An 11611-nucleotide genomic window follows, 5' to 3' on the forward strand; every position below is an offset into this window, starting at 1 on the left:
CTATTATGTTCTGACACATAAAACTCTGAAGAACTGAAGGATTGCTTACTTTCTTTTTAGCATGACTACTGCCATTGCCAGACTTTTAAAGCATTCCATGTTGACATCAATTATTTTTGACACTTCAAATATATTTGATTTCAAAAATGTAACATTTCTGAGAAATTCTTCAGTTGAGCTGGACCCTGCAGGCAGTGCCGCAAATTCATTGGTAAACACTGATTCATATGTTCATAAGTTGAGATGACAAATCATATTAATATCCCTCTTTCCGCTCTCACACAAAAAAAAACTTGCTAATGACACCAAACAGGCTCTGCTTGGCTGCTGATCTGCAGCCGTTTGCCACCAGCGTTTCTCATCCTACTATTTACAACGTTCTATCTGCTCCGAAAGTGAGAAGTTGATTGTCTGTCAACAACTTTCCACATTTTTCTCTCTTCTCTTCATCCACGCTGTTCTACTGCAGCCTAATTAACACTAAATGTGCCACTGGGCAAAAGCAGAGCACATGGTAATATTTGATTACATGAACAATAAATTACCATCAACAAGACGCTCATGAAACACATTGGAAGATAGTGACAAAGATAATTAGGGCAGTCAAAACCATGGTGTCAAAGAGGGCAGTGAGGACAGGTAGAGCTGTAACACGGTGCTATCATCACTACCGCTAACAAGGTAGCTATCACCTAATTATACATGCATGTCAACAACACCTGAGCAGGCGAGATAATGAGCCTATGCAACACCTGATTACATGGAATTAACGTGCATGAAGAAACATCAACAGGAGACGTCAAGACGGAGAGCTGGTAAGGGAAAGAGCAGCGGACCAAGTTCAGCCGTACTCTGTGTAGGAAATATTCCTGTTTACTCACCTGAAAGCAGACAGGTTGTAAGAATCTACTTTGAATATTAATTGAATAATTACTTTGCTTTTCACCTGTGTGAAACAAACAGATAAAGTAAAATGTTGTGTCGCAAATGCTGCTAGAAACCCTAATCCCATTAGAAACTCCAAATAAATACATAATTCAAGTTCATACTGATTATAGTTGAAAAAGTTACTGACTGTAACTCATCCAGTCACTTTCAAATATGTATTTTATTTTCTGCTTTATTGCACCTTAGTAATAAAGTACATTTTAGCTATTTATTCATGGCAGATCAAGTCCTGATAGTCTACATTTGAGTCCTATGATGTAGATTTTCACTTCAACTGTTTCAAAAGCCCCATTTAAAAACAGCAGTTTGTTGAGAAGCATTAATGAACAGCAGGACCTGGATTGATATGTACCGTTTGTATTTGTCTGTCTTCTACAAAATGCAGTATGCACAATAAAAATGCTGACGAAACAAAGCTTAAGTCATCTATAAAAATCAGGCATCTCAACAAATAGGACCAGGAGAAGAGTCTCAGAGGGACATCACACCTCATGTTCAACAGCTGTAACAACTCAAATTGACTGTAGAAGCTGTAATGTTAGACATCGTTTATGTTTATCAGCATTTTTCAACACATGTGATCGAGGCAAACATTATTCATACCCGTGGACATCGGGTTTTCCTTAAAGCTGTAGTATGAAATTTATTAAAAAGAAACCTTTTTTTTACACATTTGTTGAAACTGTCACGTTGTCGTGACAGTAAGTTATGAGACAGATTAATGTGTGAAAAAAATGAGTTCCTTTGGCTTCTCTCAGTGCTCCTGGTGCTAACTACCAACAACCAATCAGATAAGGAGGCGGGTCTTAGCTCTTGTCAATCACAATCTCCTGTGGCTGCTCATCCCCCTTCCCTCCATTCCCTCTTGCCTCTTGCTCTCTGATACCTCCATAGCTTTCCCCCGTCAGCAAATCTTGTTGTAAATGCTAGACTAGTTATCATGGCCACTAATGACAGTTGATAAATAGTTTTCCTATAACGATAAGTTGCAACTCCACCATTAGCACATTTAGCAGCGAGTACACGACGTTGAGTGACAGCGTTAAAACCTTTCTACTGGTTCTGATTGGTTGTTTATGATCGGGAGTGGTGCATTTCTTCAGATGGCATTAAGAGAAGATGTGGAGGAAATCAATCTTTTCACAGGTTATCTGTCTCATTACATACCCTCACTACATGGTGACAGTTTTTACAAATATGTTAAAAAAAAACATATTATTTATAAAAGTCACATACTGCAGCTTCATCATTTGAAAATGATTTTTGTATCTGTTTGCCAACTTCATCTGATATTAAAATTTGATTAAAATATTTATGCGTAAGAAAAAGCAAAAACTGGTAAATCAAAACATTTAAAAGTTTAAATAAATTTCATCTATCACATTTATTTCAGCTTGATCACTCTTTTTAATTTCCATATCACCTCATTTAATTGGATATTGACCATAAAGCAGGATTATTATGCTTTTCTCCCAACTGTTTTGTGACTTTTTTTTACTGCCTGTTGTGCTCCAGTCATTCAGTCTTTTTATTTCCGCTACTCCTTTCTGTTTCCTTTCTATTCTTATTTCCTCCTGTGTTTCTTCTCATTGTTAGTCATTCTCTGAGTTCCCCCCTTCTTAAATCTTCTCTCTTCTTCCTCACCTCTTGGTCTATATTTAGCACTCTTCCTCCACTCTCTCACCCTTCGTCTTCCTCTGACGCTCCCACTTTCCTCTCCTCACATTGCAGTCTGTCTCATTTCTTCTTGTAATTCAACTGTTTCGCCGTAATCCTAAATCCATCACTGGATTATTGGCCAACACTTTGTGTACAAACAATGTACTTGACTTTGGTTTTCAAGCACTCGTAACGTGCAGACGTAAAGCATAAATACATAAACTGAAGACGAAATTAAGGATGCATTAACAGTATTTACATGTATATAAATACATTTTTTGTACACAGAAAGTATAAAAGAAAGCTGGGTTATGACTACATAAATATGCTTATTTTATTTTGCAGCAGGGTAGCTGACTTTTAAAAGATTGTCATTGTGTTCATCAGGAAGAGATTCCTGATGAAATCAGGAATCTCACGTTGGTGGAAGAGATTGGTAGGTAAAAGGTAAAAGGGTTAGACTTTGTTGTTAGGACATGTGGGGTCTGTAGACATTTTAGATGCTTTTTTCCTCATCCTGAAATTGCACAAGTCATAGATGAAAGAAAGGTCAGCCTTTGTTATCCTCTTGTCCTGTTTGCAGATGAGCTAAATCACACATTAATGGCTTTGCACCGGACAGACTGTATGTTAGCAGTGTAGAGGATGACGTGAAGCTCGACTCACTTCTTGAGTTGCCGCAGGAAATGCAGTCTCTGATGGGCCTTCTTCCAAGCGGTCAGTCAGTCAGTCAGTCTGTCTCTGTTTGTCAGTCCATCAGTCAATCTAGAATTCAACTAGAATTGGGTCAGTTGAATTCAATTGAGGTGACTCATTGCATCAGAGGACCAGCTGATCCTGTCCCGTCTCGTAATTGTCCAGGATCAAACCGATGACGTGAGGTCATCTGCAAACTCCAAAAGTTTCTCAGATGAAACTGATATGGGTGTGGGGTCCGTTGATAGATAGACCATCCATCCATCCATCCATCCATCCATCCATCCATCCATCCATCCATCCATCCATCCATCCATCCATCCATCCATCCATCCATCCATCCATCCATCCATCCATCCATCCATCCATCCATCCATCCATCCATCCATCCATCCATCCTTTTGTAAACACTTCTTCCTTTTTTTATCTCATTCATTATTTATCTCTTTATTTCAGCGGTGCAGTTTCAGTTCCTGTTTTTGACACATTCTGAGGTCTCCTTCATCCTCCATTTCTCCATCTTTGACACATTTCGCCTCCCCTCTCATCTGTCAGGACAGACACAAACACACACAAACACACACACACACACACACACACACACACACACACTCAGCTGAGGAGAAGTCGAGAGGCTTGTCTTAGCGTGCCATCTGTCCTCGGCGCTGACGTTGGCTCTAATTACCACGTCTCCCCTGGCTAATGCTGCCTCATTAGGCCGCCGGAGCATGTGCAGCCGACACAAGCGCCACCGAGAATTTGCACCAGGAAACACGAGCTCGAGCCATTATGGGATCAGGAAATCTGTCTGGTGTGAAAGGCAATTCACACCAGCGGCTAAACGCTCATTTTGCTTTTCTCTCTCCCTCTCCCATTACTTTTTCCTCTCTGTGTCAAGCTCTCTCGCTCCTCTCGTTTGGCTTTGCAAAGTGTTTAAGAATCCCAAGTCCAAGCACCAAAACAAAAGAGTCAAGCAGGAGTTCTTCTCCAAGAGATATGAATATTATACTTGAATATTCTGATTTCTGAGAGCTAAGATCAACAGAGAATCATCCGCACTGAAGTCTTTACTTGAAACATTCCAGTAGTTCACTTTTCATTGCCCCATTTTTAACGGGCTTTGATTTTACAAAGACTTCGAATTAAACACAATCATTGTAGTAAAGTTCTAATTACAATTACAATTGCTCAGTCTTCAAATAATTTTGTCTTCAAATCTTCAAGGATGATGTGCGCATTCTATTTTGATGCACATCAACAAAGGAGTTTCTCATTCCTTTAAACAAGTTACAGATGCTTTTGTACACCCATGCAAGTTATTATGGACAACTGCCTGCGTTTTCCTACAATTGCTAATGTCACAATCAAAATGTTATGGGTCTCTGTTGAATAGTTTCAACCTCATAAACATTAAGCAAAAGTTAATCGTATAAATCTTATGCGATAAACTTTTCCTTAATGTTGTTGTTCGACTTATTTCCTGTTATTTCATATCAACGTTCATTGTATTTTGACCTTTAGAGTTAATTTTATTTGTGCCTTTTTAGATATTAGACTGATTTGTTTCAATTATTTGCCAAAAAGCTGTATGTGTACAATTTGAGAAGCTTAACTTTATCTGAAGTATTTCACACCTAAAGACAAAAGTAAATCATAGTTTTCTTGAGGTAACTCTTCCAGCTGTGCAAGAGCAGCTTCATTATTCAAAGTTTAATATTGTACCTGGGTTCTTGGATGATTTCCAGTCACTCTAAACACACTTTGAAGCAACACTTAAGGGACCGAAAACCATTTTGTAGAGTAAAGAAGCACATAATTGGATTTTTTTTTTTCTTTTTTGTATATCATATGTGCCATTTTTCCAGGTTGGCCCTCATGGGTGAAAATTAACACCTGCCAAAAACCAAATGTTGTTTACAGCACCCTTTTCTCAGACAGCAGAAGATTTTTTTTCTATTTTAAACATCTTCATGAGCAAAGTACGCCTTGTGAAATCTAACCACACCCCTAAGATCTATTGTTTCTGTTTTCTGAGTACAGTCTGTGGAAACTGATAAATATATTTTTTTTATAACAGATCCTTTCAGTAACTGTAAATTTCCTCCATGCTTTTTAAGCACTTTGTTTCCTGAGGCTGCCCTTGACAAATTTACCAAAGAACCCATTAAAGCCTGATCAAATGATGTATCTGAGAGCAAATTGAAACATTTAAAAAAAACATGTTTAGCTAAGTGAAGAATGTGATTTCAACCACGGTGGGCTGACTTCAGGTGCCTGGACAGCTCCGTTTAATGACCCAAAGACAGCAAGTTTTCTGGAGCTGCATTACAAGCCACAATCATCAGCCCTCTACCACCATGTTCAACAGCTGGAGTGAAGCATTTGTGTTGACATGCTGTGTTTGGTTTTGAGCTGTGCATTAAGGCCAACCGTCTCTACTATCGACTCATCTGTTGAACAAATATCCTTCTAGACGTCTTGAGTTTGGACACCAGTCCATGTTAAATCAAACTCTGTAACACATAAAATCTCACTGGTCAGACAGTCAAACTTATGGTCCATGTAGTTTGCTGCCTATTAAGTAAAATAACAAACTCAAGTACTATGATCATTCTAGTCTTCTAGTTCTAGTCACTTCCACAGGAAAGAATTGATTGAATTAATTTCTCATTTGTGTTACTACTCCAGCAGTAACACAAATGTACGTAAGTCAGTATGGTGTAAAATATGACATTTATAAGTTGCATATACGTGCAAAAATTGGTGATGTTAAAATAAAATGGAGAGAAGGATTATAAGATTTCTAGTAGTATCATTTCTGATGATAATTACCTTCATCACCATTTAATTCAGCCTTAGCCTCCAGTGTTTATGATCGTCAGAATTAAGTTCTGGCTTAGTCATCGATGGCTGTCTGTTCCTTGCCGTATTCATCTTAATTTGGTTTGCATTCCTTAGGAAAAGCTCAAACTGTTTAGATAAAAATGCTTCTCATAATGAAGACAATCAGCTCATTTAGCAGATTGACAAGAAATAACTCTGCACCTTGCTTCTTTGCAGTTGATGCTAGTTTAACCATTCTTACACTGATACCAGTCTATTAATTCCTTCTAATATCAGTGTTTTTATTTAGCATTGTTTCTAAAATTCATGTTTTTAGATGTAGGATCTTCACTTAGTTTTTACTGGTCTCAATGTTTCCTATATTTTTATTTGAGTTGGAGAGAAGAGTGTTGATTTTAAAAATGTTGCTAACATTTCTAATATTTGCAACCGTTGTCTTCTGCAAAGATATTCAAACATATCTGCTGACAAGAAATTAATTTTCTGTGCTGTCCAATCTGCTCATACTGGGCACAGACAAGGTTTTATCTTTTAAAAAAAAGCGACCTTATTGATGATTGGTTTATTAATCTCTCAGTGCTGTCATTGTTGCAACCAATTTAAAGAATCATGATTCTTCCCAGACACCCACACTGAGGCTTCAGCCCAAAATACAACCAACAACGCTGACCTCAGCTCCCCAACATCCACCTTCTCAGTCAAACATCTGAATGGAGGCCTTGATCCAGACCGACGCCCACACTGTATCGTCAGCCTTCACTGGGCCAAACTCCCACCGCCTCCATGGTCCATGGGTGCCGACCACTACCCACGTCCGAGCACATCATCTGGGAGAGAGCTGGGCTCGTACCACCGTCGTCTGTTCGGGTGAGCCCTCAGACACCCACCATGAGAGGAGGGGATGCTGAGGAACAATTACAGCACACTCATCCAAGATCTGGAAAATAACTGGAAAATAAAAAGAACACCTACTCATACAGCTCGTATTATTACAAGGAATAATGATAAAGAACTCTATTTTTTCATTTTCTTTTATTAACAACGTGGTCCAGGGAAAGTTTGAAACAAACTGTTGAAGAATAAAGATAAACTTCATTTTTTCTTGATGGATGTTTGTGGCATAAAATCAGAAACGATGACAGTATGTGGAGTCACTTCTATAATCTGCTTTAAATACCCTGACCGACAGTTATTTCCGAGCTTTGCCGTGCTTTCCCTGCTTCTATTTTCAGAGCTACTCAGTGGCAGATGAATAAAAGACTCTATCAGAGCATCTCATGCGTCTGCAGCAGGTGGGGGGTTAAAATGTCAACTCGAGGCCCGCGCGCTCTGTGCTTTCGTGACTGGACGTTCGTCATTGTGTTTGCAGCCGGCCGTTGGCAAATGGGAGCTGCTCCAGCCATCCGTCTCGAGAAGCAAATTTCGGACTGGGCTCGAGCCGGCCATCTGCAGCTCCAGGCCTTCAGCAGCCAAGCGCAGAAACACTTCGGCTACCGGAGCGTTCGGGGGAGGGAGGATGGTGGAAGGAGTGTTCCTGTTACATTTATTTTTGAAGCAAAAGCTTTGAGTAGTCATGACAGCAGGGAAATTTCATATTTTCTTAAAAACTGCGCTTCCACATTCTACTTTTGCACCAATTCAGAAGTTTAGAAAAAGGTATTTTTTTGTATTTAGATGCTGAAACAGTTTGATAATAAGACTATTTTACATGTACCTTAGATAAAGAAAATTAGGAAATTACAACATTTGGAAAGGCAAGAGATGAACATTTTGTTTTCATCTTTCACTTTTACTTTTAAATGCAGACTGTATATACATTGTGTCTGTATATATATTGTATAGAGTATTCAATTTGAATATATATATATATATTTAAATATGTAGTTGATACCAGAAATGTGCATACACCGAATAGACATACACATTTTTACACATTTTGCTTCTAACTGCAGGAAGTTCTCAAGCTTCTTTTGTCCTAGATCAGCTAGAATTACAAAAAAATATTTCTATTTGCCAAATGCCACACTAATGATAATAAAATTTCTGAGTTTTATTTATCAATCTCTTCAAAATCATTTGAAACAGAGCTTTAACTTCATGGATTTTGGGTCTAACCTAAGGTGTATTTCAAACTGTTCACTGTTTTATCCAACTTTACCAAAACTTCAGTTCCATCTGAAAAAAGTAAGCCCGGACCATCATCCTGCCACCATCGTATTTCACTCTGTGTGCAGAATTACTTTTGTGATATGGGATGTTGTTTCTGTACCAAATTAGGTTTTGAAACTGTGGCCAAAAATAGGATTTTGTATTTAGCAGATTCTCCCAAGAGGTTTTCTTTGGGAGAAAAAGATTCAGCCTCAAAATATTATCCCCTAATCTGGACATTTGAAGAATGCTGGAGGTTATTGTCAGATGGAGAAGACATCCAATGCCAACTTTTTCAATGTTACCTTCAGGTTCTAAACGGGTTTTGTGATCAGTTTGTCTTTTTATCAAGTACAGAGAAATATCCAATTTTCTCCAATTCTACAAATATAAAAGCAAGCAAAGACACTGTGATTATTTGGGGAATTTGCTGCTGTGAAACCTGGGGTTCTGCCATCTATGTAGATGTTACACATCTGACACATTCGCCTCCCTAAGCACTGCTGGAAGACACATACAACCTTTGATCGAAACGGTACTCGCTGACTCATCCTCTTTTTCCTTAGGAGCTTGTTTGTTCCTAACTGAATTCCAGTGTAGTACCTTAAAAAACAACCAAAACAGAAATACTGCTTTAAAAATGGTCAAATACTAGACTGAAACTGAATGTTTTAATCCTGAACTCCTTAAGGAGTTCAGAATTAAATGTTTATAAGGAGAACCTTATAAACATTTTCAGCAAACAGATCCTTTAATTAGTACCTGTTCAGCTAAAAAAAAGTGTGACAAAAAACAGCCTTTTCAGTCTTAATGTGAATTTCCTGCATCTTTATATTTTTTTTCTAGCTTCAGGTAACTCTCTTGTGTATGTATGTGTGTGTGGAGGGGGGGTGCGGGTGTGTGTGTGTGCGTGAGTGTGTGTTTGTGTGTGTGTGTGTGTGTGTGTACAGATCGCAGTGTGCAGCAGCTGCTGCTTGTTCAGGTTCTTTGTTGTTTAGGAGGAGGAAGGAAGGTGAAATTATTTCCACATTTAAGACAGCGGAGCTGACACCTCCAGCTCTCAGGCAGGTGAGAAGGTACAGACAATCCAGAGCTCATAATGAGGACGACTGCTGGTCCCACCCTGACACATCTGCACTGAGACGCTGGGTTCTGTTCAGGTTGGGTCTTTAAACAGATTAAGTGTAAAAATTAAGAACTAAAGGTTAATTATCATTTACTGCCACAAAGATGGTCTGTTTTTGCATAATATATAGGTTACAGCTATATATCAAAACGTCTATATCAAAATGTAAAGACTACAAGACAAAACAAATATGGTTTGTCACATATTGCATAGGAATATATTAGCTCACAGCAATTTAATTGTATTCAATTAATCTTTTCCTCAAAACTCTGCACAAATATACTATGATGGCCCTATTTTGGAAAAAAGTTTTTAAAAACATCCTTGAGTTTGGAGTAGACAGGTCCTCCATGTAATCTTAATCCAGACTGTTGTTGTCAGAACACTGCAAAACCTAGTTAGTTCTCCTTACTTAGAAAAAATATATGCAAACTAGTTGCCTCAAAATATTTTTGTTTTCATCAAATTAATTGATTGAGTAATAGTAACTTGTGCAATTTTAGTGAGCATAGCTTAAATCTATGTTGTAGTTGCTTAAACAGTACCCAAAGCTTGTTTTTTTCTTTTATATGTAAATAAACCCCAAAGCTTTCTGAATGGCTTTTTATTTATTTTTCTACTCAAAATTTAACATGGAATATAGAAAGCAGTGATATTTTGCTCACCTATTTCAGCAAATGCAATACAGTCATATGCAAAGCTGCCTCGTAAGGCAGAGTTCGGTTGTCGTGAATATGAACATACAACTTCCTCATGGTGCAGATTTCTGTGTGCAAATGAACATGCCATAAAATAGCCAAGAGCCGTACTGCTTTATTAGATTAGCTTTTAAAATGTTTTTACCTCAACTGGGCCTCAACTGTTTGGTATATCTACATAAACAATAAGCTAAAACCACTCAATTAATTTGATTAAAGCCAACTTTGTAATTCACTATACATAACCTGACCCATAACCTTTCCCAGTGTCTAATGATCTGTTTAGCTAACATGCTTTTTTTCTCTCTTTGGTGTTTTTAATAGTGAATATGTATACATATTGCCTTAGTACAGAAGTATAAATAATACTTAGTAAGTAGATCTGCATTTTTTTAAAATAAAACGACCTTGATCTACAATCCATTAAATTTTCCAAGATTAAAATGAGCAGAATAGCTTTTAGTTTTTAAGCTACATGCCTGAACCTCCCTTTAATTTATGGGAATACAACAACACAATTAGCCTGTACATACTTACAGTTATTTATTTATTTTAAATTTTTATTTGCTGATTTTTTTATATGATTCATTTAATTAGAACTATCCTTGTTTTGCTGCAGGAAAGAAACTAAAAACGAAGATGGTTCACAGAGATTTAAGCTTCAAAAATGTCCATGTTCTACAGGTTTTATGATCACAAATTGATGCTTCTTTCAAATGTATAGCCCAGAATTACTGTAGTTTCACAGAGGAGTTACATATTTCATAAGACAGTTTTTTTTTTTTTTTTTTTTTCAAGTGTTGGAAATTATTTTGGAAATATGGAGGAGAGATCTGCTTACCTTGTTCACACCTCTGAAAAGAGAGCTGAGGTGTGTTTGAAGGTGGGATAATTAATTTGGACAGTTGCCAGGAAGCAGGAACATCTGCTGCGTCTCCTGATGACTTCACCCTACAAACCTGAAAGGTAGTTGATCTGCTTCCTTGTGAACGTCATTTGTAACATAAAGGCAACAAACTCTACAGTAAAAGGTTCACTGCTGACATGAGAGACCCACACATAGCCAGCTTTGTTTAAAGATACAGCTAAGGTATTCCAAACAAGGAAGAACAGTAATCTTTGACTTTTGTAGCAAATCATATGTCCAAGCTCAAACTATTCTCCACATATAGTGCCTGAGGTAAAAGGATTGTGGGAACTGGGATTACTCATTTATTAAGGGTGTATGTTTTATAGAAATGTTTTCTTAAAACTGTCAAATGGAAGTATAATAGTTAAGATGAGATAGATAATCTGAGAAAAAATAAAGCTCCTCTGATTACTCCCTGTGGTCCTGCTGCCATCTGCAGAAATGTACTGCTCCCATTGTGCTAGTGGTAGAAAAACAACTTACCATTAGAGGAAAACTGTTTGCCCATCATCATCATCATGCTAACTAGTCCTTTCATTTGTTGTGGGTAAGAAGTTGTAGCAAAGCAGAGAGCAAGGGAAA

Source organism: Poecilia reticulata, chromosome 10 (genome assembly GCF_904066995.2).
Source record: "Poecilia reticulata chromosome 10, P_reticulata-male-v2, whole genome shotgun sequence".
NCBI lineage: Eukaryota > Metazoa > Chordata > Actinopteri > Cyprinodontiformes > Poeciliidae > Poecilia > Poecilia reticulata.